The sequence below is a fragment of the Bufo bufo genome, chromosome 1, assembly GCF_905171765.1.
Source record: "Bufo bufo chromosome 1, aBufBuf1.1, whole genome shotgun sequence".
NCBI lineage: Eukaryota > Metazoa > Chordata > Amphibia > Anura > Bufonidae > Bufo > Bufo bufo.
In genome coordinates, this window is record NC_053389.1 from 837,488,133 (window position 1) to 837,515,884 (window position 27,752).

A 27,752-nucleotide genomic window follows, 5' to 3' on the forward strand; every position below is an offset into this window, starting at 1 on the left:
CCCCCCACACAGTATGAGGCCCGGATACGTGTCCCCCACACAATATCAGGCCCGATACGTGTCCCCCACACAGTATGAGACCCCGATACGTGTCCCCCACACAGTATGAGGCCCGGATACGTGTCCCCCACACAGTATGAGGCCCCGATACGTGTCCCCCACACAGTATTAGGCCCCGATACGTGTCCCCCACACAGTATGAGGCCCCGATACCTGTCCCCCACACAGTATGAGGCCCCGACACATGTCCCCCACACAGTATGAGACCCCGATACGTGTCCCCCACACAGTATGAGGCCCCGATACCTGTCCCCCACACAGCAAATCCACCATATTAAGTGGCCCCTATGTCAAGATCCCGCTCTTTTACAAGCTTTAAGGATGTGACAGGGACACCCCTTTGCTCGGTTTTCCTTCATTTGAGGGATATCTGGCTTTCACTGTGTTGAAGACCCATAACTGGGCCTCCACGGTTTATTTGCATATCACTGTTTCCCAGGGAGCTTTGCACTTTGGATTGCTGTGTCGAGACTCTTAAAGGAGGCTCCACAGTGTTTTCTGTAGCTGGTCTCCCTAAGATCAGCTGTTGTTTTGTTTCACTATAAATACAGGCAGCCTGCTGGCTACAGGTTGCCTTTGATTTTCGTCTCTAGTGCTCTGTGTACTAATATTATTGCTTTCTACTTGACCTCTGGTATTGACCTTGCTTGTTTCCTGACCTCGCTTTGCCCGCTCCCTTGGTACCTAAGCTATCTCTCGGATTTTGACCTCGGCTCGTTCTCGGATTTCGTTTGCCTTAGTCTTGTGTATCGTCTTCTGCCTTGGCTGTCTGTTCCTCTCTTTATCTGTTTGCTCTGCTCTACACTTTTAAGTAGGTCAGGGACCATCGCCCAGTTGTCACCTAGGGCGGGTGGTGCAAGTAGGCAGGGACAGGGTTGAGGGTGGCAGTTTAGGGGGTGCACTTCCTCTCTACCTTCCTTACCCGTGACACCTGTGAGTGATTAAGTTAGCCCATTGTGTTTGTTAATTGTATCACAGGCAGAGGGGGGGGGGGTTGTTTACAATTGCTGGGAGTGTTTCCATACTGTAAATGCATGTGATTGGCTAATGTATAAACTGTCTCAGTCTTCCACAAGGTCCCCAGGTGAGTGTCTCTTGCCGGAAGACCTGCATAAAAGGCTGACATGTAGCCCCATTAATGAGTTCCTGTTTTACTCTCAGCATAGAGCCTCGTCTCATGTGTGTGGAGAAGGCTGCACCTACACTGGGGAATGCTATACGCTGTATACTCCCCGGCTACAATCACTGAGCTCTTTTATGAGCATGTTCCTGCATCGTTCTCTGAAGGAAGAGAGGTTCACCCACTGGAGCCTGGAAGCCTTTTCGTCGGCCCAGGGTGGGTAGAAGACTGCGAGATCCCAACCAAGCTGCGGCGGTTCGTGACGTCGGCAGTGCTTACGGTGTCAAGTGGAGTGCTTGGAGCCCTCGGGAAGCACTAGGAGAATCCATCAACGGAGGTACCCAGTCGGGGTGCCAGGAGATCCGTTAAATGTACATAGTGATGCCATGTATCTATATACTGTACATAGTGATACCATGTATCTATATACCCTGCTCCATGATACCTTTTTTACCCTATTTTTGTTTTCTACTCTGGGCAATAATAGGTGACTATTTACCTTAATTGTAGAGCTTCCCCTGATGAGTTGTTACATGAAACGCAGCACGTCAGGGTTTCATTAGGGTTCATAGTAGGGATACTGCCGGGGTTAGGGTGAGCTATCCAGACAGGGTCACCCCTTTCGGGGCCAGTGCTCTGTATAGATAGGTAGGCCAATCCTAGCTCCCCTGTACTTAGGGACCTATAGGGACAATTGTCCAGCCGATGCCTGTCTAATACAGAAGCTTCTTTGATACCAGGACCTTCCATCACTTGGGACTACTTTTCTTCCAATTGGAACTATCTTGCAGACAGGGGCATAGCTATAGGGGAAGCAGGGGAAGCGGCTGCTTTGGGGCCCTGACCCAGAAGGGGCCCATCCCGGAGGAGGAGGACTAAAAGATTTTGTCAGGGCCCCCGTAACAGTATTACACAATGAAATTATATACAGTGACAGTATAGACATAGAAACATAGAAACATAGAAACATAGAATGTGTCGGCAGATAAGAACCATTTGGCCCATCTAGTCTGCCCAATATACTGAGTACTATGGATAGCCCCCGGCCCTATCTTATATGAAGGATGGCCTTATGCCTATCCCATGCATGCTTAAACCCCTTCACTGTATTTGCAGCTACCACTTCTGCAGGAAGGCTATTCCATGCATCCACTACTCTCTCAGTAAAGTAATACTTCCTTATATTACTTTTAAACCTTTGCCCCTCTAATTTAAAACTGTGTCCTCTTGTGGTAGTTTTTCTTCTTTTAAATATGCTCTCTTCCTTTACCGAGTTGATTCCCTTTATGTATTTAAAAGTTTCTATCATATCCCCTCTGTCTCTTCTTTCTTCCAAGCTATACATATTAAGGTCCTTTAACCTTTCCTGGTAAGTTTTATCCTGCAATCCATGTACTAGTTTAGTAGCTCTTCTCTGAACTCTCTCTAGAGTATCTATATCCTTCTGGAGATATGGCCTCCAGTACTGCGCACAATACTCCAAGTGAGGTCTCACCAGTGTTCTGTACAGCGGCATAAGCACTTCACTCTTTCTACTGCTTATACCTCTCCCTATACATCCAAGCATTCTGCTGGCATTTCGTGCTGCTCTATTACATTGTCTTCCCACCTTTAAGTCTTCTGAAATAATTACTCCTAAATCCCTTTCCTCAGATACTGAGGTCAGGACTGTGTCAAATATTCTATATTCTGCCCTTGGGTTTTTACGCCCCAGGTGCATTATCTTGCACTTATCCACATTAAATTTCAGTTTCCAGAGTTCTGACCATTCTTCTAGTTTTCCTAAATCCTTTTCCATTTGGCGTTTCCCTCCAGGAACATCAACCCTGTTACATATCTTTGTGTCATCAGCAAAAAGACAAACCTTACCAGCGAGGCCTTTTGCAATATCACTTATGAAGATATTAAACAAAATCGGTCCCAGTACAGATCCCTGTGGAACCCCACTGGTAACATTACCTTGTTTTGAATGTTCTCCATTGACTACAACCCTCTGTTGTCTGTCACTCAGCCACTGCCTAATCCACTCAACAATATGGGAGTCCATGCTCAATGACTGCAGTTTATTGATAAGTCTTCTATGTGGGACAGTGTCAAAAGCCTTACTAAAATCTAGATATGCGATGTCTACTGCACCTCCACCGTCTATTATTTTATTCACCCAGTCAAAAAAATCTATAAGATTTGTTTGACATGATCTCCCTGAAGTAAACCCATGTTGTTTTTCATCTTGCAATCCATGGGATTTTAGATGTTCCACAATCCTATCCTTTAATAGGGTTTCCATTATTTTGCCTACTATTGATGTCAGACTCACTGGTCTATAGTTGCTCGATTCCTCCCTACTACCTTTCTTGTGAATGGGCACGACATTTGCCAATTTCCAATCTTCCGGGACGACTCCTGTTACTAATGATTGGTTAAATAAATCTGTTAACGGTTTTGCCAGCTCACCACTAAGCTCTTTTAATAATTTTGGGTGTATCTCATCAGGCCCCTGTGACTTATCTGTCTTCACCTTAGACAGCAAACTTAGAACATCTTCCTCTGTAAAGATACATGCATCAAACGATTTAATAGTCATTCTTTCTAGTGGAGGTCCTTCTCCTTTTTCTTTTGTAAAAACTGAACAGAAGTATTCATTAAGGCAGTCGGCTAGCCCTTTATTCTCTTCTACATACCTTCCGTCCTTTGTTTTTAATTTAGTTATTCCTTGTTTTAATTTCCTTTTTTCATTTATATATCTGAAGAATGTCTTATCCCCTTTTTTCATAGACTGAGCTAGTTTTTCTTCTGCCTGCGCTTTAGAAGTTCTTATAACTTGCTTGACCTCTCTCTGCCTAATCTTGTAGATTTCCTTATCTTCATTGCTCTGGGTTTTTTTATAATTACAAAATGCTAGCTTTTTATTTTTAATGATTTGGGCCACTTCTGCTGAGTACCACATTGGTCTCCTCCTTTTTTTGCTTTTACTGACGAGTCTAATGCAATTTTCTGTTGCCTTCAATAATGCACCTTTTAAGTAGTCCCATTTCTCCTGGACTCCATGTAATCCGTTCCAGTCTGATAAGGACTCATTTATGACTAATTTCATTTTTGAAAAGTCTGTTTTTCTAAAATCTAAAACTTTTGTTTTTGTGTGGTGGGACTCTTTCACAGTTCTTATATTAAACCACACTGACTGGTGATCACTAGATCCCAAGGTTTCGCCTACAATGACATCATATACCGAATCCCCGTTTGTGAATACCAAATCCAAAATGGCCTCCATCCGGGTTGGATCCTCAACCACTTGTTGTAGAGATAACCCCAGTAGGGAATTTAGAATATCTGTACTCCTGGTAGAACTTGCTATTTTGGTTTTCCAGTTTATATCTGGAAGATTGAAATCTCCCATAATGATAACTTCTCCTTTCATTGTCATTTTAGCTATTTCTTCAACTAGTAGATCATCTAGTTCTTTAACTTGACCAGGTGGTCTATATATCACACCTACACGAGTTACTGCATGGTTAGCAAACTGCAACGTAACCCAAACTGACTCTATGTTGGCCTCACCAACTTGTATTAGGTTAGATTTAATGCTATCTTTCACATACAGGGCCACTCCTCCTCCTTTCTTGCCTTCTCTGTCTCTTCTGTATAAAGAGTACCCTGGTATGGTTATGTCCCAGTCATTTCTTTCATTAAACCATGTCTCCGTAACAGCCACTAAATCTACATTCTCAGATGCCATTATTGACCCAAGTTCATTGATTTTTTTACCTAAACTGCGAGCATTTGTAGACAGGACTCTGAGCTTATCATTTCTTAACCTCTGTGCTTCTGACCTGTTCTGGCATTGTTTCGGGGGGCAATTGGACTCTTTTATTTTCACTCTTTTGCCCCCCCTTCCTAGTTTAAATACTCTTTCGCAAATTCTTGGAGACAGTGTATAAAACGGATGGAACAGCTGCCGGCCTGAGCGATCTCTACGAGCCACAGGAATGGGGGCGGCATGAAAGGATGGGATTGCAAAAGAATTACTGGGGGAGGGGGCCCTATTCAAAAATTTGCTGCGGGGCCCAGTCATTTCTAGCTACACCACTGCTTGCAGATAAACTACAGACTAGTAAGAGGGCTCCATATATATTTCTTCCTAGTTGGAAAAGAAGTGAAGTCCCAGAAGTGGGATATAGAATTGGTATCTGAGCCCATATTATTATGTGTCTGTGCTTCTTACAATGGTGGAGCGGTATTTTAATATCACAGTAAAAGTTACGTTTTCTCTCCCCACATCTTATTTGAGGTCCAGTTTTTGCTGCTTATGAATTGGGAGTAATAATTTTGGAAACACCCCACAGTGGTCCCCCAGACAGTATGAGGCCCTGATACGTGTCCCCCACACAGTATGAGACCCCGATACGTGCCCCCACACAGTATGAGACCCCGATACGTGTCCCCCACACAATATGAGGCCCCGATACGTGTCCCCCACAAAGTATGAGACCCCGATACGTGCCCCCCACACAGTATGAGGCCCCGATACGTGTCCCCCACACAGTATGAGACCCCGATACGTGTCCCCCACACAGTATGAGCCCCCGATATGTGTTCCTTCACAGTATGAGACCCCGATACGTGCCCCCCACACAGTATGAGGCCCGGATACGTGTCCCCCACACAGTATGAGACCCCGATACGTGTCCCCCACACAGTATGAGGCCCCGATGCGTGTCCCCCACACAGTATGAGGCCTCGATACCTGTCACCCACACAGTATGAGGCCCCCGACACATGTCCCCCACACAGTATGAGGCCCGGATACGTGTCCCCCACACAGTATGAGGCCCCGATACGTGCCCCCCACACAGTATGAGGCCCGGATACGTGTCCCCCACACAATATCAGGCCCGATACGTGTCCTTCACACAGTATGAGACCCCGATACGTGCCCCCACACAGTATGAGACCCCGATACGTGCCCCCCACACAGTATGAGGCCCGGATACGTGTCCCCCACACAGTATGAGGCCCCGATACGTGTCCCCCACACAGTATGAGGCCCCGATACGTGTCCCCCACACAGTATGAGGCCCCGATACCTGTCCCCCACACAGTATGAGGCCCCGACACATGTCCCCCACACAGTATGAGACCCCGATACGTGTCCCCCACACAGTATGAGGCCCCGATACCTGTTCCCCACACAGTATGAGGCCCCGACACATGTCCCCCACACAGTATGAGGCCCGGATACGTGTCCCCCACACAGTATGAGACCATGATACGTGCCCCCCACAGTATGAGGCCCCGATACGTGTTTCCCACACAGTATGAGGCCCCGATACGTGACCCCCACACAGTATGAGACCCCGATACGTGCCCCCCACACAGTATGAGGCCCGTATACTTGTCCCCCACACAGTATGAGACCCCGATACGTGTCCCCCACACAGTATGAGGCCCCGATACGTGTCCCCCACACAGTATGAGGGCCCGATACGTGTCCCCCACACAGTATGAGGGCCCGATACGTGTCCCCCACTCAGTATGAGGCCCCGATACGTGTCCCCCACACAGTATGAGACCCCGATACGTGTCCCCCACAAAGTTTGAGGCCCCATACGTGTCCCCCACACAGTACGAGGCCCCGATACGTGTCCCCCACACAGTATGAGGCCCCGATACTTGATACGTGTCCCCCACACAGTATGAGGCCCCGACACATGTCCCCACACAGTATGAGGACCCGATACGTGTCCCCCACACAGTATGAGGCCCCGATACTTGATACGTGTCCCCCACACAGTATGAGGCCCTGATACGTGTCCCCCACACAGTATGAGGCCCCAATACGTGTCCCCCACACAGTATGAGGCCCCGAAACGTGTCCCCCACACAGTATGAGGCCCTGATACATGTCCCCCACACAGTATGAGGCCCCGATACTTGATACGTGTCCCCCACACAGTATGAGGCCCCGACACATGTCCTCCACACAGTATGACGCCCCGATACGTGTCCCCCACACAGTATGAGGCCCCGATACTTGATACGTGTCCCTCACACAGTATGAGGCCCCAATACGTGTCCCCCACACAGTATGAGGACCCTATACGTGCCCCACACACAGTATGAGGCCACGATACGTGTCCCCCACACAATAAGAGACCCCGATACGTGTCTCCCACACAGTTTGAGGCCCCATACGTGTCCCCCACACAGTACGAGGCCCCGATACGTGTCCCCCACACAGTATGAGGCCCCGATACTTGATACGAGTCCCCCACACAGTATGAGGCCCCAACACATGTCCCCCACACAGTATGAGGCCCCGATACGTGTCCCCACACAGTATGAGTCCCCGATACTTGATACGTGTCCCCCACACAGTATGAGGCCCTTAAACGTGTCCCCCACACAGTATGAGGCCCCGATACGTGTCCCCCACACAATAAGAGACCCCGATACGTGTCTCCCACACAGTTTGAGGCCCCATACGTGTCCCCCACACAGTACGAGGCCCCGATACGTGTCCCCCACACAGTATGAGGCCCCGATACTTGATACGAGTCCCCCACACAGTATGAGGCCCCAACACATGTCCCCCACACAGTATGAGGCCCCGATACGTGTCCCCCACACAGTATGAGGCCCCGAAACGTGTCCCCCACACAGTATGAGGCCCTGATACATGTCCCCCACACAGTATGAGGCCCCGATACTTGATACGTGTCCCCCACACAGTATGAGGCCCCGACACATGTCCCCCACACAGTATGAGGCCCCGATACGTGTCCCCCACACAGTATGAGGCCCCGATACTTGATACGTGTCCCCCACACAGTATGAGGCTCCGATACGTGTCCCCCACACAGTATGAGGCCCCGATACGTGTCCCCCACACAGTATAAGACCCCGATACGTGTCCCCCACACAGTATGAGGACCCTATACCTGCCCCCACACAGTATGAGGCCCCGATACGTGTCCCCCACACAATATGAGACCCAGATACGTGCCCCCCACACAGTATGAGACCTCGATACGTGCCCCACACACAGTATGAGGCCCCGATACGTGCCCCCCACACATTATGAGGCCCGGATACGTGTCCCCCACACAGTATGAGGCCCCGATACGTGTCCCCCACACAGTATGAGGCCCCGATAAGTGTCCCCCACACAGTATGAGACCCCGATACCTGTCCCCCACACAGTATGAGGCCCCGACACATGTCCCCTACACAGTATGAGACCCCGATACGTGTCCCCCACACAGTGTGAGGCCCCGATACCCGTCCCCCACACAGTATGAGGCCCCGACACATGTCCCCCACACAGTATGAGGTCCGGATACGTGTCCCCCACAACAGTATGAGACCACGATACGTGCCCCCCACACAGTATGAGGCCCCGATACGTGTCCCCCACACAGTATGAGGCCCCGATACGTGACCCCCACACAGTATGAGACCCCGATACGTGCCTCCCACACAGTATGAGGCCCGTATACATGTCCCCACACAGTATGAGACCCCGATACGTGTCCCCCACACAGTATGAGGCCCCGATACGTGTCCCCCACACAGTATGAGGCCCGATACGTGTCCCCCACACAGTATGAGGGCCCGATACGTGTCCCCCACTCAGTATGAGGCCCCGATACCCGTCCCCCACACAGTATGAGGCCCCAACACATGTCCCCCACACAGTATGAGGTCCGGATACGTGTCCCCCACAACAGTATGAGACCACGATACGTGCCCCCCACACAGTATGAGGCCCCGATACGTGTCCCCCACACAGTATGAGGCCCCGATACGTGACCCCCACACAGTATGAGACCCCGATACGTGCCTCCCACACAGTATGAGGCCCGTATACATGTCCCCACACAGTATGAGACCCCGATACGTGTCCCCCACACAGTATGAGGCCCCGATACGTGTCCCCCACACAGTATGAGGCCCGATACGTGTCCCCCACACAGTATGAGGGCCCGATACGTGTCCCCCACTCAGTATGAGGCCCCGATACGTGTCCCCCACACAGTATGAGGCCCCGATACGTGTCCCCCGCACAGTATGAGACCCCGATACGTGTCCCCCACACAGTTTGAGGCCCCATACGTGTCCCCCACACAGTATGAGGCCCCGATACTTAATACGTGTCCCCCACACAGTATGAGGCCCCGACACATGTCCCCCACACAGTATGAGGCCCCGATACGTGTCCCCCACACAGTGTGAGGCCCTGATACTTGATACGTGTCCCCCACACAGTATAAGGCCCCGATACGTGTCCCCCACACAGTATGAGGCCCCGATACGTGTCCCCCACACAGTATGAGGCCCGGATACGTGTCCCCCACACAGTATGAGGCCCCGATACGTGCCCCCCACACAGTATGAGGCCCAGATACGTGTCCCCCACACAGTATGAGGCCCCGATACGTGTCCCACACACAGTATGAGGCCCCGATAAGTGTCCCCCACACAGTATGAGGCCCCGATACCTGTCCCCCACACAGTATGAGGCCCCGACACATGTCCCCCACACAGTATGAGACCCCGATACGTGTCCCCCACACAGTATGAGGCCCCGATACCTGTCCCCCACACAGTATGAGGCCCCGAACATGTCCCCCACACAGTATGAGGCCCGGATACGTGTCCCCCACACAGTATGAGACCACGATACGTGCCCCCCACACAGTATGAGGCCCCGATACGTGTCCCCCACACAGTATGAGGCCCCGATACGTGTCCCCCACACAGTATGAGGCCCCGATACGTGACCCCCACACAGTATGAGACCCCGATACGTGCCCCCCACACAGTATGAGGCCCGTATACATGTCCCCACACAATATGAGACCCCGATACGTGTCCCCCAAACAGTATGAGGCCCAATACGTGTCCCCCACACAGTATGAGGGCCCGATACGTGTCCCCCACTCAGTATGAGGCCCCGATACGTGTCCCCCACACAGTATGAGGCCCCGATACGTGTCCCCCGCACAGTATGAGACCCCGATACGTGTCCCCCACACAGTTTGAGGCCCCATACGTGTCCCCCACACAGTATGAGGCCCCGATACTTAATACGTGTCCCCCACACAGTATGAGGCCCCGACACATGTCCCCCACACAGTATGAGGCCCCGATACGTGTCCTTCACACAGTGTGAGGCCCCGATACTTGATACGTGTCCCCCACACAGTATAAGGCCCTGATACGTGTCCCCCACACAGTATGAGGCCCCGATACGTGTCCCCCACACAGTATGAGGCCCCGAAACGTGTCCCCCACACAGTATGAGGCCCCGATACTTGATACATGTCCCCCACACAGTATGAGGCCCCGATACGTGTCCCCCACACAGTATGAGGACCCTATACGTGCCCCCACACAGTATGAGGCCCCGATATGTGTCCCCCACACAATATGAGACCCCGATACGTGTCCCCCACACAGTTTGAGGCCCCATACGTGTCCCCCACACAGTACGAGGCCCCGATACGTGTCCCCCACACAGTATGAGGCCCCGATACTTGATACGTGTCCCCCACACAGTATGAGGCCCCGACACATGTCCCCCACACAGTATGAGGCCTCGATACGTGTCCCCACACAGTATGAGGCCCCAATACTTGATACGTGTCCCCCACACAGTATGAGGCCCTGATACGTGTCCCCCACACAGTATGAGGCCCCGATACGTGTCCCCCACACAGTATGAGGCCCCGAAACGTGTCCCCCACACAGTATGAGGCCCTGATACATGTCCCCCACACAGTATGAGGCCCCGATACTTGATACGTGTCCCCCACACAGTATGAGGCCCCGACACAAGTCCCCCACATAGTATGAGGCCCCGATACGTGTCCCCCACACAGTATGAGGCCCCGGTACTTGATACGTGTCCCCCACACAGTATGAGGCCCCGATACGTGTCCCCCACACAGTATGAGGCCCCGATACGTGTCCCCCACACAGTATGAGACCCCGATACGTGTCCCCCACACAGTATGATGCCCCGATACGTGTCCCCCACACAGTATGAGGACCCTATACGTGCCCCCACACAGTATGAGGCCCCGATACGTGTCCCCCACACAATATGAGACCCAGATACGTGCCCCCCACACAGTATGAGACCCCGATACGTGCCCCACACACAGTATGAGTCCCCGATACGTGCCCCCCACACAGTATGAGGCCCCGATACGTGTCCCCCACACAGTATGAGGCCCCGATACGTGTCCCCCACACAGTATGAGGCCCCGATAAGTGTCTTCCACACAGTATGAGGCCCCGATACCTGTCCCCCACACAGTATGAGGCCCCGACACATGTCCCCCACACAGTATGAGACCCCGATACGTGTCCCCCACACAGTATGAGGCCCCGACACATGTCCCCCACACAGTATGAGGCCCGGATACGTGTCCCCCACACAGTATGAGACCACGATACGTGCCCCCCACACAGTATGAGGCCCCGATACGTGTCCCCCACACAGTATGAGGCCCCGATACGTGACTGTCACACAGTATGAGACCCCGATACGTGCCCCCCACACAGTATGAGGCCCGTATATATGTCCCCACACAGTATGAGACCCCGATACGTGTCCCCCACACAGTATGAGGCCCCGATACGTGTCCCCCACACAGTATGAGGCCCCAATACGTGTCCCCCACACAGTATGAGGCCCCAATACGTGTTTCCCACACAGTATGAGGCCCTGATACGTGTCCCCCACACAGTATGAGGCCCCGATACGTGTTTCCCACACAGTATGAGGTCCTGATACGTGTCCCCCACACAGTATGAGGCCCCGATACGTGTCTCCCACACAGTATGAGGCCCCAAAACTTGTCCCCCACACAGTATGAGGCCCTGATACGTGTCCCCCACACAGTATGAGGCCCCGATACGTGTTTCCCACACAGTATGAGGCCCCGATACGTGTCTCCCACACAGTATGAGGCCCCGATACTTGTCCCCCACACAGTATGAGGCCCCGACACGTGTCCCCAGAATCCCTGGCGTCTTCAGGGGTGCACATGGCTACTTTCTGTAGACGGCTTTAGTAGTGGAGGACATTACCGGATTATCAGCTTCTTCTCGCTACGCACGTGGCTCTATTACCCTGGAGGAGGCGTCCACTCTACAGACTGCGGCCCTAAGATGATGGAGACGCTGGACATGGACGGCTATAAATTCCACCATCTGTATTTATGGTAATTACAGGTTACGTGACTGCGCCATTTATTTCTGCTGCACTTATAATACTTCTGTAACATAATCCTCAGTATTATTACCCAATTCATTAGAAAATTACTACTCAGTTCTTAAAGGGGTTTTCCAGGAGTTTTATACTGATGACCATCCTCTAGATCAGGCATGCTCAACCTGCGGCCCTCCAGCTGTTGCAAACCTACAACTCCCAGCATGCCCGAACAGCCTACAGCTATCAGTCTACAGCAGGGCATTGTGGGCGTCGTAGTTTTACAACAGCTGGAGGGCCACAGGTTGAGCATGCCTGCTCTAGATACATCATCGGTATCTGATCAGTCCGACACCCGGGATCCCCACAGATCGGCTGCTTTACCGCCTTCTCCGTGTATAGCACGCACAGCGCCGTACATTGTATAGTGGCCGTTCTTGGTATCGCACTAGGACCCAGTCACTTCTATGGGGCTGAGCTGCGCCTAGGTCATGTGACCGATAAACGTGACGTCACTGGCCTAGGTTCCGGGTGTTGGATCCCACGATCAGACACTGATGGGCATCAGTATAAAACTCCCAGAAAACCCCTGTAATACATTTTTACTGGGTGTTTCTGAATATTATATAACATTTTTAGAACTGTTATCGATCTCTTTGATATGTGCACTATTTTTAAAGCCACTAGATGGAGCTACAACTGTTTTCCTGACTTTAGGATCCTGTAGATGGGACAATACCTGCTATCTGTGGTATTCTGACATGTATATGAGTGTATCATCAGGAATTCTGACATGTATATGAATGTATCCTCCACACAGTATGCAGACATCCCAACCAGCAAAAACTGAGGTGTACGTCTCATTTCAGGGAGGTTTTCTTTTTTTTTCTTTCACGAACTTTTTATTACATTTCCCAGACATATGCAGTATCCGCACACTGTGCTCTATGGTGTGGAGGACTGGGCTCATTACCCTGCCCCAAATTATCATATTTATGTATATGATTAAAGGGATTCTGTCACCACCTATAAGCCCTGTGAGCTAAACATCTGCTCATGTCCAGGGCAGCATTCGGATTTCTAAGGTGGCCTTATAAAAGCTATTTATGGCTTTACTCTGCGGAAAAACAGGTTTTACTAACCTGTCATTCATTGAATTAAGGTGCCCAAGCAGGGGAGGTCTGTGGATGCATGGTGCCCGGCTGCACGCATCGCCATTCGTGCCCAGCGCCGCCTTCTACTCCTCAGTGCCGCCTCGCCCTCTCCCTCAACGTATAGGTTCGCGAGCAGATAATATCACTTGGGAAATCCTGCTGGTCGGGAGAAGGCATAAGGACCTTCTCCATGCAGCACACAAAGGATGATGTGATATTATTCTGGGCAGCCAGGGTCTCGGATCGATACAGATAACACTGTTGTGCTCAAGGTTTTCGGTAGGGCTGTGTTGCGCTGGGGACTGGGGCGAACAGACAACATTGGTGTAATGTTGTGCTGCGCACTTAATTCTAGTCCGAGCAGGCAGCACAGCTCTGATAGGGATTGGACGCAGAGTGTTTGGCAGCAGAGTGTGGACTGTGTTCTTGTGTTGTGGGGTCCTGGGGAGCCAGGGCATGACTATGCCATTGGTTCTGCGGGCCTCCACAAGACGGGATCACAGGGGGAAATCAGCCTGGGTACACATGAGTGGACGGGGATACGGTGCCATCAATAACAAGATGGTGCTTTGTCCACAGAACTCCAGTTATCCTAACCTAGTAGGGTGGCCATCCTTATCTGTTGGTGCAGAGGGATGTGTAGCAGAGGATGCGCTCCTCTGAAGGTAGGGTGTTCAGACACCAGTGTTAGGATAATGAGGGGTCATGTGAGATAAAGGGCAGCCCAATACTTTTCTCTACCCATGGGTCAAAGGTATTGGTGCTGGGAATTTTTACATTTAAATGAACTGTTAGGGGAGAAATTCCCCCGGGAGCGCCTGGTATTTTCTTCTGCCATAGGTGTGATTTTATATGGAGCGGAAGAAAAACCCAGGAGATGCCACAGAAGAAGCCAGCTATTCCCCCTGACACTCTTGTGAGGCTCCAGAGGATCCCACTGGATTTTGGCAACTAAGCGACCTCTGTCTAGAGGTGTTCTAGAGATGGAAGACTGTGCCACAATCCAGCGGGAGTGTTATCTCAGACTCTGGAGGACGACTTGGAGACGTTCGGGTGGAAGAGCTACTATCACTTGTTTCACCCAGTGAAACTTCTTCTGGTTCTGGTCATCGTACGGAGGGTCAAGGGACTTATTGACCAAATACACCAGAATCAGACAGAACTTTACAGAACTATCCGGAGGAGGAGGCTCAGGACATAACTCAAACCTTGTTCCTGTAGCCAAAAATTGTATGGACACACTGTTTTCTATGAGGGTTCGGGACGTATAACCTGTACTACCCTGAAACCCCATAGCACATTGTACATTTTATGATTTTGTATGTTGGTCGATTGTGTACCCATGGACACTCTAGGTGCAAATGTGTGACAGCCTATATTTGGCTGTACACATTTGCATCCTATAGTCGTTTCCCATTGACACAGGGGTCTGCGACCTACCTGTGTCTTTGGAGGTGTAGAGATATGCCAGGTTGCATGAGTCTCTATGGGTACACATACATATAATGATTTTGGTGGTGTTGGGAGGGATGTGACATGTGTTTTGTGTGAATGGGGATAAGGTTAGGTCACGATAGGGACAGGCATCATTCATTTGCCACCTTGAACCCTGGAACGGTGAGGTTCTTAAGGGAAGGGCTGGAGGTGTAGTGTGGCGGAGGTGTTCTCCGCAGTAGAATTTAGGTACTATGACATCACCGCTTAAGAGTCTGACCTGCCTTGTAAAGACCTATTAATCTGTCCACGGGAGAACCGCACCCATCAAGATGGAAACAGACGTTGGATAGAAGAAAGTTGGGACTGAGGTTGTGAGGGTGAACCCGCTCCAGATGCCTTGGAGGCGGACCATACCTGAAGATCGGCAGAACTACCGAGAGACTGTGGGGGTGTGGTCACTCCAAAGTGGGGGTGGCCGACACCAAGAGACTGTTAAAGAAAGGCCAGTTAAAGACTGTAAGGGTGAACCCACTCCAGAATTGGGGGGGGGGGACGATACCTGAAGATCGGCAGAATTACCGAGAGACTGTGGGGGTGTGGTCACTCCAAAGTGGGGGTGGCCGACACTAAAAGACTGCAAAAGAAAGGCCAGTTAAAGACTGCGAGGGTGAACCCGCTCCAGATTCCTTGGAGGCGGGCCATACCTGAAGATCGGCAGAATTACCGAGAGACTGTGGGGGTGTGGTCACTCCAAAGTGGGGGTGGCCGACACTAAAAGACTGTTAAAGAAAGACCAGTTAACCGAGAGACTGTGGGTGTGTGGTATCCTAAAGATGTCAAGAAGAAGACGGTGTATCCTGTGGACGGAGGAGTAGGTCACGGTGAAGGGCAGGTCGGAGGAAGCTGAATTAGGGATGTCTAAGTACCTAAAGATCAGTGTGCACTACAGTTCTTCCTGAACTTCCACCAAAGATGGGGTTGAAGGGGGGCAAATATATCTCAACCCGTTCCCCCATTATATTGTCGTATTATATAGTCCGACAACAGGGGGATTGTTGAGGAACGGTTGAGACGTATGCATATATATCCATGCATGCCTGCAAACACGTGCGGGCATGTATGGTATATATGTGCATACATTAGCCACAGCATCATGGGACGATGTGCGCAAATGTGCCCAGCATCTGCGCACGTCTGCCCATGGTGATCCCCAGGGGCTCATGGTGGCCCCTGTGGGAAATATGTGCCCCCTTATAATGTAGGGGCTTGTGCCCCCTTATAATGTAGGGGCTTGTGCCCCCTTATAATGTAGGGGCTTGTGCCCCCTTATAATGTAGGGGCCTATGCCCCCTTATATAATAATGTGCCCCCTCTAGATATGTCCCTAATATTAATGTATACATGTGTATGGATGTGCCCCAAGCATCCATACGCATGTATATTATATATATTCCCCCCCCCTACAACTGAAACCAGGTGCATCGATGTGAATGTGCCCCAAGCATTCGCACTGATGCAATCTGGCTAATTGCATCAGAATGACCGGACAAGGGTCCGGTCATCCTGATGGATACAAAGAGTTCAGATTCAACAGAATCTGAGCCCTTTGTTGTAATTATCCCCAGCGCCTCTGGAGATAATTACACATGATAGAAGAAGGGGAGAAGCCTCTCCTCCTTCTATTATGCGCATTCCGACAGTGCGATTACTGTCCGGAATGCTAGGTGCAGCAGGCGGGAGATCAAAGGCTTCTCCCGCCTGTCTGCAGCGCGTCCCCAATGTGCTGGCCGGCGCAGTGACGTCATATCACTGCGCCGGCCCACGTGGATGATGGGGGCGCGCGCGCGGCCCCGGCACTCTGAGTTAGGATCGGGACCCACCCACCCACCTGAAAGAGGAGCGTGTCCTGCGCTCCGGACAGGGCTTTTTTTCTCAGAGAAAAGGTGGTGGAACTCACCCCCCCTCCCCTGGCCACGCCCCTACCCAACCCTAGGACCGCCCCCCCCCTACCCGCCCCTAAGACCGCCCCCTACCCACCCCTAGGACCGCCCCCTCTACCCAACCCTAGGACCGCAAGTAAAATTTGTGGGGGGGGGGGGGGTATAAAAGTCCAGCCCAGCAAAGAAACCCCCCAGATGGGGATGGCACTGTTAATAGGGGATCTGGGGATGGCACTGTTAATCTGTTAATGGGGGGATCTGAGGATGGCACTGTTATGGGGTGGAGGATCTGGGGATGGCATCCACAGATCCCCCATCCTATAACAGTGCCATCCAGAGACCCCCCCCATCCTATAACAGTGCCATCCACAGCCCCCCCCATCCTATAACAGTGCCATCCACAGACCCCCCCATCCTATAACAGTGCCATCCACAGACCCCCCCTCCTTAACAGTGCCATCCACAGCCCCCCCATCCTATAACAGTGCCATCCACAGACCCCCCCATCCTATAACAGTGCCATTCACAGACCCCCCCTCCTTAACAGTGCCATCCACAGACCCCCCCCACCCCATAACAGTGCCATCCACAGACCCCCCCACCCCATAACAGTGCCATCCACAGACCCCCCCCCACCCCATAACAGTGCCATCCACAGACCCCCCACCCCATAACAGTGCCATCCACAGACCACCCACCCCATAACAGTGCCATCCACAGACCCCCCACCCCATAACAGTGCCATCCACAGACCCCCCCCACCCCTTAACAGTGCCATCCACAGACCCCCCCACCCCATAACAGTGCCATCCACAGACCCCCCCACCCCATAACAGTGCCATCCACAGACCCCCCCACCCCATAACAGTGCCATCCACAGACCCCCCCACCCCATAACAGTGTCATCCACAGACCCCCCATTGCCGCTCCAGTAGAGACTTGTAAAATGTGTAATTAAATGAATAATGATTCCTGCTGCCCCTCAGTAAGATAACTTTCAATATATTGTACTCACAGCCGGCTACTGTTATCATAATGCAGGCGGCCGGGCAGACGAGCGGCAGCGTCACTGACTGACGTCACCTGCCTGGGCCGCCTGCTTCATTCATAAAGTAGGCGGCGCACGCACGTGACATCAGTCAGTGACGCTGCCGCTCGTCTGCCCGGCCGCCTGCATTATGATAACAGTAGCCGGCTGTGAGTACAATATATTGAAAGTTATCTTACTGAGGGGCAGCAGGAATCATTATTCATTTAATTACACATTTTACAAGTCTCTACTGGAGCTGGGGGCGGGAGCACAGTGAACGTACCGGCCCCCAGCTCCTCCTCCCAGACCCTCCCCGCTGATACATCGCAAGCTGTGATGTCAAAAGGTGGCGGAACGCCGTTCCAGTGCGTTCCGCCAGAAAAAAAGCCCTGGCTCCGGAAGGGTTAGGGTCTGGGCCCCCCCCACGTGGAGGAGAGCGCGTCCTGCGCTCAGAGCAGAGCGCCCGACCGGACCCCCCCCCCAACTGATAGGAGAGCGCATCCTGCGCTCAGGAGAAGACCCCTACCGGACCCCTGCCGCCCCACCTTGAGAGCACGATCGGCGCTCTGTACAGAGCGGCCCCCGGCTGGCGAGGATCACCCTAGGAGGACGAGCAGAACCCTAAGTATCAACCCCTATCCCACCAACGCACCTAACCCTACTCCTATACCCCTTACACCCCTGAGTCTGTACCCAGACCTCCATTCCATTCCCAGACCTCAGCAGCATTGCTGCTGTCCTTAACCCCTTCCCTGCCAGAACCCCAGCTCCCCTGCTGGTATTCTATCCCCTACTGCTCTCTCCCCTGGTTAACCCTATCACCCCTGGTCCCTTGCCTGCCATTGTGTAACCCTTTCCCTACCCTGATTAACCCCTGGTGGTAACCCTGGTTCCCTGTCTTGGTTGTCCCTTCTCTGTAGAGCATGCCTCTGCTCTGCAAACAATCCTTGGCCTGCAGGCATTAACCCCTGCAGTGCCACAATTGTGTAATTAACGCTCTTGTAACCCCGTAGGGACAGTGAGCAGCCAGGCGGGTGGGTTGTTAATATTACATGTATGTGTGAATTGTCTAGTTAGTTTATGGGTGGAATATGGGAATGTGTAGTGTAGTTTAGGATTGTATATTTAGTGCTGTATTGTTAGTGTATTGCGTGCGTAGTGTATTGTAAGTAATAAATACTGTGTTACTTGTAACTATCTGTGTAACGTGTAGTTATTGGCGATAGTTAGTTAGTTAGGCGCATGCAGCTAGCGTAGCGATCAGTGTAAAGCATAGCGAAAGTATTGTGATTGTTATATAAAGGTATAAATGGGCGGAGTCATCAATAGATGGCTCCTACCATTTATGAATATTAATTATCGATATTTGCATAAATATGGGTGATTAATATTCCCTCTTTACACCCTCCCTCCCGCTTTGAGATCCCGTGTGTGCGCCCAGGCTCAGCCTGATGCGCCGTTGCGGACTGCTGGCATCGGCTTCTTCTTGCACTGTGCGCACGCGCCGAGATGGGGACACTGCTACAGGTTGCCTGAAAGGTTTACTGCGAGTAAACTAGAGATGGGAAGTTCGGATCTTTCACATGAATCGGTTCATTTCAATCAGTTCATTCAAATGAACCGATTCATGAATCGAATCTTCGGTTCATTCGCTGAGCTGACAAGAAGCAAGTGAACCGAAGCTTAGGTTGCGCAATGCGCCTGCGCGGATGCTTCCATTCACTCGCTGAGTCGCTGAGTCGGCTCTTGGTCTGAGTCAGGAAGTTTATTCTTTAAAACCCTGTGTGTAATTATCTACCCCACTGTAGGAAAAAAACAAGCATCCAGGGGGGGTGAATTTAACACTGGGGTAAATAATATAATTAAAATGGAGGGTTAAATGTGTAAATGTATTTAAAAAAATACATCTCTCTCAATAGTTCTATAGCTACTGAATGAGACAGAAGGAGGGATCAGCCTTTAACATATATATCTCCTTGAGAAGCCAATTTGACCCTAAAGGGTTAATACAACCTGTAATCTAAACTCTGTCCTGTCACTTCTCTTCTCTCTCTGCTCTGCTATCAGTGAACCTTTCCGGGATATATTGTTTCACATGCGGGTGTCAGGGAGCCGCTATCTAATGGAGGGAGGCTCCCTGAACGTCCGGGATACTTGAGATCCCTGCAGTATGAGGCCCCATAAGTGCCCCCCAAGTGTCCTCCACACAGTATGAGGCCCCCATAAGTGTCCCCAAGTGTCCTCCACACAGTATGAGGCCCCCATAAGTGCCCCCCAAGTGTCCTCCACACAGTATGAGGCCCCCATAAGTGACCTACAAGTGTCCTCCACACAGTATGAGGCCCCCATAAGTGCCCCACAAGTGTCCTCCACACAGTATGAGGCCCCCATAAGTGCCCCCCAAGTGTCCTCCACACAGTATGAGGCCCCCATAAGTGCCCCACAAGTGTCCTCCACCCAGTATGAGGCCCCATAAGTGCCCCCCAAGTTTTCCATTCCATTCTAACCCCCCTCTGTGGAGGAGTGGGCGAGTCCCACTTCCTGCAGGAAGGGTGGGGACCAGTTAGAGGTCAGTCCTAGCTTACCCCAAGCTAGGTGAAGGTGTGCAGGGCCATGTCTCTTCTGGACATGCCCAATCCAAGCCAGCCAGAGCATCCTAAGCTCAGCTGGACATGGAGGCCAAAGCTTAGAGCCTCAGAAGCCAGGAAGAAAGTTCCCTGGTATAACTTAAGAGACAGACTACAGAGAGAAGTTGCAGCATACAGCAAAAGCTGAGTCATACAGTCAGCCGGTCAGTACAACAGAGCCAGAGAGCAACAGATGTAGCAAAGACGAGTTTGCCTGCCAGAGTTTTAAAGCTAAAGCCTGCTGGGACCAAGATAAAGTCTGTAAACTGTTTTGGAGAAACGTTTACCAAAGTAAAGCTGCCATTCAACTTCATCACAAGTTCTGGACTCAATTTATTCTTCATCCCCATGTTAACTTTCCCCTTTTTCTGCTTCGGAGCCAGCACCTGGGGTCCAGCGTATCCAGGTAGGAGCACCGTGACACAACATTACTTAAAGGGACCTTGTAGGCCACCCTATACCACTCGGCCATTCCTACACCTGGGTACCCAGCACCATTGCCTTGAAAATAAGGCCCTGGGTCGCGGAGACGTCACGAGACTCTGTCCCATCTCAAATAGGGCCCCAGGGGGTGGCGACGACGTTGCCAATCCACTGCAGCTACTGCTTGGCTAGGTGACATTTATTGTGTGTCAAGAGAGATCAGGAAGCATCGGGGGATGGGTCCGGTGACTACTGTATGTACGGTCAGGACTACAGGGTATATTACATCCCTCGCATGTCTTGGTGCATAGTCTACACATTTGGATGCATGCAGTAGTTTTATTTTTTGGCAGGAGATTTTGCTTTATGCCCTTGATGTATAACGCTGTATAATTGGTGTATAAAAGTGTACAACGAGAATTGGAGCAATGGAGCGAGGCGCAGCCAGTAGCGAAGTGCATACTGACTTGGGGGAAAGTACGAAGGCAGGAAGGGGTTAATTTTATGGGATTTCGGTGCTGTAGCCTGATTGGTGGAAAGCAATTTTAACACCAGTTTGAGGGCTTAGTAAGACGGCAGAGTGCACCTGTCTTTGTTTTTGTTATATTATATATACTGTTTATCACATCCACACATTTGCTATCCTGTGTAGGATGTCCATTGTGATACTTGTGGTCCGCTGCAGGCATCCTCCATTGTATGCATTTTTGCTGGGGATTGCCATTAGCAGCGGACCACAAGTGCAGGATCTGCCCCCCCCCGGTATAGATGCACCACTGCATATGGGGTTGAGCACTTCCTGCTTTTTAATACCATGTCAATTTGTAGTTTGTATTTAGAATTTTTGGAGGTGTAGAAACTCCTAGTCTGAATGGGCCTTTATTTCTATCCACAGGCAGCATTCTGGTGCACATGTGAGGCCCGGGCTATATCAGCCAGTCTTGGGTGGGGCTCAGAGTTCTCTGCCTCCTCCCATTGTATGCATGGTCACATTGTAGTAGTGTCCCACTACGTAAGGGTTAGGGTTAGTGTAGTTTCTCCTCCCAAGCTGTAGAGGGAGCTAGGGAACCCCCTAGTATATATAGACAGGTCCAGTCCAGGAGAGGGGTGTGTGGTCAGAAGCCAAGATTGACTTCAGCCAGGCAGGAGCTGAGGTCCAGCTTCTAACATGCAGCTAGATAGCCCAGGTTCCTAACCTGCGTCCAGGAGAAGAAGTTCCCTCCTGAAGTTATCCTGCATCAAGCAAAGTACAGAGCAGTGATAATTATATCCAGCCAAGTACAAAGCTGAAGGGCAGAAGTTTATTTGAAGCAAGTGGATTTATACCAGAGGAAGGTTTCCCTACCCAAGGATAAAGCCAGCTATTAGGCATTCGGGCCTTGGAGAAAGTCAGACAGGATTCTGCAGAAAGTACAGCCTGATCTGTAAGTTGATTCCCTCTGAGTAATTTTGCTAGGATTCTACATGCCATTAATGTAAAGCCTGCCTGTTACCAAATCTACTTCATATGGAACTGTCTGAAGCCTGTATATAGTTGAACTGTTCAGTAAAGAGGAGTTCTAGTTCACCATAAATGTGTGTACCTCAATTATTCCTCCAACAAATCGGTGTGCCACCGTTACCGGCACTGGCGTCACGAACTGTAAGGGATCTTGCCACCGGCACACTAAACTTCCAACACCCAGGGCACCTCCCCTACCACCCGGCCTGGTCCCTATATTCAGAGAGTGCCCCAGAGGATCTATGTGCCAGCCTCTCTATCACTGCTGTACGCCTGCCCAGGGTCTTCTACAAACTGTGAGTACTCAGAGCAACCCTCGTTCTGCCTATTAATCCGTGACCTCACATTCGCTCACCCTGAAGGACTGGCGTACTGCATATTTTGGCGTCACGAACAGGATGTGAATATTTCTACGCCATAGTGGAATCTGAACTGTGTGCCATAATTGCCTATTAAGTGATATATGCCCTATCTATTTATTAGAAAATTTGGGGTCAAAGAACTGTGGACAATCGCGGTGTAAAACTGTACATTGTGGACTGTTTGCTGCTTTCTGAGTCACCGCTTGCTGTCAGTGAATTGACAGCATTATGCTGCAAGATGGCCGCCTAAGCTGACTGGAATTATCGTTGCGCCATCGTTGTGTCCGCCTGGCGCGAAAAAGAAAAGAAGGCGCCGCCCTACCTGCAAAGAAGATACCGCCTACCACGAATCTTGAAGCTCAGAGAGGCCGCGCCTATCTCCTGACACTGCGAGTGGGACCTCCGCACGACGTAATCACGTACCTCGCGAGACTTGGACTGCGCATCACCGGAGTGAGTAAAACTTCTGTATTAACCGGCCCCTTTGTATTCAAGTACCGGGAAGATTCCGATCCTTGTTGGGAGACTGGGGGCAGGTCCCTTGTTAGTGATAAAGGACTTGATTTGGGGGAAGCACATCCAATTTAGATTTTGGCCTGCTCCGCTGCTCCTTAAAGGGCCATACCCTCTTCGTGGTCACCTTTAGCAACGGCCTGAGAGAGCGAAGTCCAGCGTGAGTCTGCCTACAGAACTTGCCCCCATAGACCACGCCATGTCCGCATCTGAGGAAACGGGGCAGGTGGCCCCCAACGAGCCTTCTGTAATTCACGCAGATGAGAACAGGGCACCCGCCACTGCGGCAGCATCCAGTTTGATGTTGCTGACCATGCCATATTATTTTGGGGCCCCCTGGTTCCCGCGATATTCCGGGGAAGTCCACAAACTGAAAGACTTTAAAGACCAGATCATGGCCTTATTCCGGCTTTATCCTATCTCCGCTGAGCAACGGATGGAGATTCTCTTAGCGCAGTTAGAAGGGGCCGCCCGCAGGGAGGTCATGTCCTGGCCCAGCTCCGAAAAAAATAACATGGAACAGATCTTTGATCATCTCGGCACCATGTTTGAAGCCAGGACGGTGTCGGATGGTTAAGATGGTTAACTTAAGATGCGATTTTTCAGCAGGAAGCAACAGCCCGGTGAGTCACTTCGTGATTTTGCTTTGGCCCTGCAAGAGACCTTGAGGGCCGTGGTCCAGGTGGACCCCCGGGAGGCTGAGGAACAGGACCGGACTCTGAGAGAGCAGTTCATTGTGGGTGTAAACGCTGAACACTTAAAGGGCCAGCTGAGGATGCTGTCGGCCCAACACCCCAATTGTGCGTTTTTGGACTTTAAAGAGCTGGCCATCAGTATCCTGGGTCAAAACCCGCCCACAGGGCCGGCGGCCTCCCTTGAACCTCAGGCCTGCCAGCCAAAAATTATTGATGTGAAAACGTCCGGAGCCAGTCAAGCCACCCAGGCTCCAGTAACAGATGTGGTGGCGGCGTTAATGGAGCAAGTTAACCATCTCACTAAGAGCCTGGAGAAGGTGTGCAGGAAAATAGAGGCATGGGAAAGACCATTGTTATTGGAAGACGAAAGCCCCCTACCTCAAAGGCTCCTCCCGCCTGCATATAAAGAGGTCTACCCCTAAGAACCCGATGGGCGACCGAGTTACCGGTCTGAGAATTGCAAACAGCCTGTCTGCACCTATTGTAAAAAATATGGCCATACTGAGACAACGTGTTGGCAGTTAAACGGGCCACCCCCGAGGCCGAGGACCGCCCCTCGGAGCTAGAACAGTAGGTCCAAAGGATCCAAGTTGGATGCCCAGATACGTGGGATCTCGTCTGAAAATTAACATATGCATTAACGGGATACCTTTTGAAGCCCTGCTGCATACTGGGTCCCAGGTCACCACCAACCAACGACCCACCTTTGACAAATTCTGGGATTCAAGTCTCCTCACCCAGCCACCAAAATCCTGGCTGGATATCATTGCTAGCAACGGCAAGCCGGTGAAAGTCCATGGGTACTGGGAACCTACCCTTCAGGTGGGAGAAGCCACCTTACCACAGCAAGGTGTGATTGTGATGCAAGCCGGAGATAAAGGGGGACATCCCGTGATCTTAGGGACTAATGTCTTTAAAAATTGTTACTCCGAGGTACTTGAGGCCCTGAACCAATCCATACCTTTAGCTTCACCTGCTTCTAAAAGAGTCATTCAAAAGACTATCAGTGTGCTGTGTGCTCAGCAAAAATTTGCGAATGGAAAAGGAGAAATCTGTACTGCCCGGTCGGGATAACCGGCCGGTAATCCTGCCACCGAATTCCCAGATCATTCTGTGGTTCCGTGCTGTACTAGGGATCCAGGGCCAAGACTATCAAGCCCTGGTGGAGCCTATCCAAATTGAAAATCATCCCTTCGTGCGAGCAGCCAAGAGCCTGGTGACTGTGTCTCAAGGTAAAGTACCTGTCCGTTTGATTAATTTCAGTGATCACCCTGTTGCTCTCTCTAAGCACTGCCCTGTTGCTCAGCTTTTCCAGGTATCCTTCCAGGATGTTATCCGTCTGCCTGCCACGGAGACGTTCCAGACCGCACAGAGCAGCAGCGCCCCTGCCAGCGCCTCTTCAGTATCCTGGTGGGAGGAACTTCATGTGGGGAACGAATCCACCCCGAAGGATCAAATAGAGGGAGTCCTGAATCTGGTGAAGGAGCACCACAAGGCCTTTAGCAAGCACTCCACAGACTATGGAGAGGTCAGTGTAATCCAACACACCATACCTACTGGCTCTCATCCTCCTATCAAGGAGAGATACAGACCCATACCGCCTACTACCTACCAGTCCGTGAAAGAGATGATACAGGAAATGAAAGACTCTAATATAATCCGGGACAGTCATAGTCCCTGGGCTGCACCCCTAGTTCTTGTTCGTAAAAAAGATGGCAGCATTAGGTTCTGTGTGGACTATAGAAAAATCAATCAAATCACCCACAAAGACGCTTATCCGTTGCCACGCATTGAAGAGTCTTTGACTGCCCTGGGGTCATCAGCCTACTTCTCCACTCTGGACTTAACCAGTGGATACTGGCAGGTGCCTATGGCCCCGGAAGACAGGTAAAAGTCCGCTTTCACCACACCTATGGGCCTGTTTGAATTCAACGACATGCCTTTCGGACTGTGTAATGCTCCAGGGACGTTCCAGCGGTTGATGGAGCGTTGTTTAGGCCATAAGAACTTTGAAACTGTATTATTATACTTGGATGACATCATTATCTACTCCAAGACATATGAGGATCATTTAAAGCATCTGGCCGAAGTGTTTCAAGTCCTCACTAAATATGGCCTAAAAGTCAAGCCGTCCAAGTGCCATCTGCTGAAACCAGCTGTAAAGTACCTGGGACATGTTGTTAGTGCAGAAGGAGTCCAGCCTGATCCTGATAAACTTGCTGCTGTCCGTAATTGGCCTACTCCTACCACCGTGAAGGAGGTGAGAAGTTTCCTCAGTTTTGCAGGATATTACAGACGCTTCATCCCGCATTTTGCACAGTTTGCGGATCCGATACAGGAACTCCTGAGGAGGCATCCCAAAAAGAGTCCAAAGACTCCTATTCCTGTTGAATGGAATGAGGAACGGGAGATTGCCTTCCAGCTCCTGAAGAAGAAGCTGACCGAACCCCCTGTCCAGGGTTACCCGGATTATCAGAAGCCGTTGTACCTCTATACGGATGCCAGTAAAAGAGGCCTGGGAGCCGTGTTAGCTCAGGTGCAAGACAACAAAGAGAGGGTGATTGCCTATGCCAGCAGATCCCTGAGGGGAGCTGAGAAAAACGATCAGAATTATAGTTCCTTCAAGCTGGAGTTCCTTGCTTTAGTGTGGGCTGTGACTGAAAAATTCAAGGACTACCTTGCTGCCACTCCGTTTGTCGCCTTCACTGACAGCAATCCCCTGGCGCATCTAAATACAGCCAAGTTAGGGGCTCTGGAACAAAGATGGGCCTCCCGCCTTGCCAACTATGACTTCACTGTGAAATACCGGGCAGGCCCCTCAAATGAGAATGCTGATGCCCTGTCTAGGCTTCCCACTATACAAGCACCAGATGAACCAAAGGATGCCTGGGAAGAGGTGGAGATGCCGGCGTTTTACAACAAGTTTGCTCAGCAAGATAATGTTCACACTGAAAATAATTCAGCTGCTGATCCCTCTCCACCGAATAATCCTGAGTCCAGGGGCGAATAAGAAAGATGGATTAAACTCCAGTCAGAAAGTAGAGTCCTCGGTGAACTGCTCGACTTCCTTACTAGTGGAAGAACTCCCGAAAGAGTCCGCAGGAAGAGTGCAGACCCAGAACTATTGAAATTGTGGAGACATCGCCACCAACGCTTCCTTCCAAAAGGCCTGTTGCTAAGAAGGAGCCTGGATCCAGTGTCCTGCGATAGGGTGTACCAGATCCTCATACCGCATCGAGACGCCGGTCTTGTATTAGAGATGTATCATAACCGGTCCGGACACTTCGGCGTGCAGAAAACTGAGGCCACCATTCGCAGAAGGTTCTATTGGATTGGAATGAGGGAAGACATTGAAAATTGGTGTCGGGAATGTACTGCCTGTGCCGTCGGGAGAAGTGAGCGCCATGACCAGAGAGCGCCTCTCCATCCTATTGTGAGTAAAATTCCCCTGGAGCTTGTTGCCATTGATCATGTGAAGTTGGAGCCAAGTCGCTCAGGTTATACTTATGCCATGACCATTATTGATCACTTCACTAAGTTTGTTGTAGCAGTGCCTGTGAAGGACCTGACAGCCAAGACTGCAGCAGAAGCGTTCTGGAAGCATTTCCTCCTGCCCTACGTTGCCCAGAGAGAATCCTCACCGACCAGGGGTCTGCGTTTGAATCACAGTTG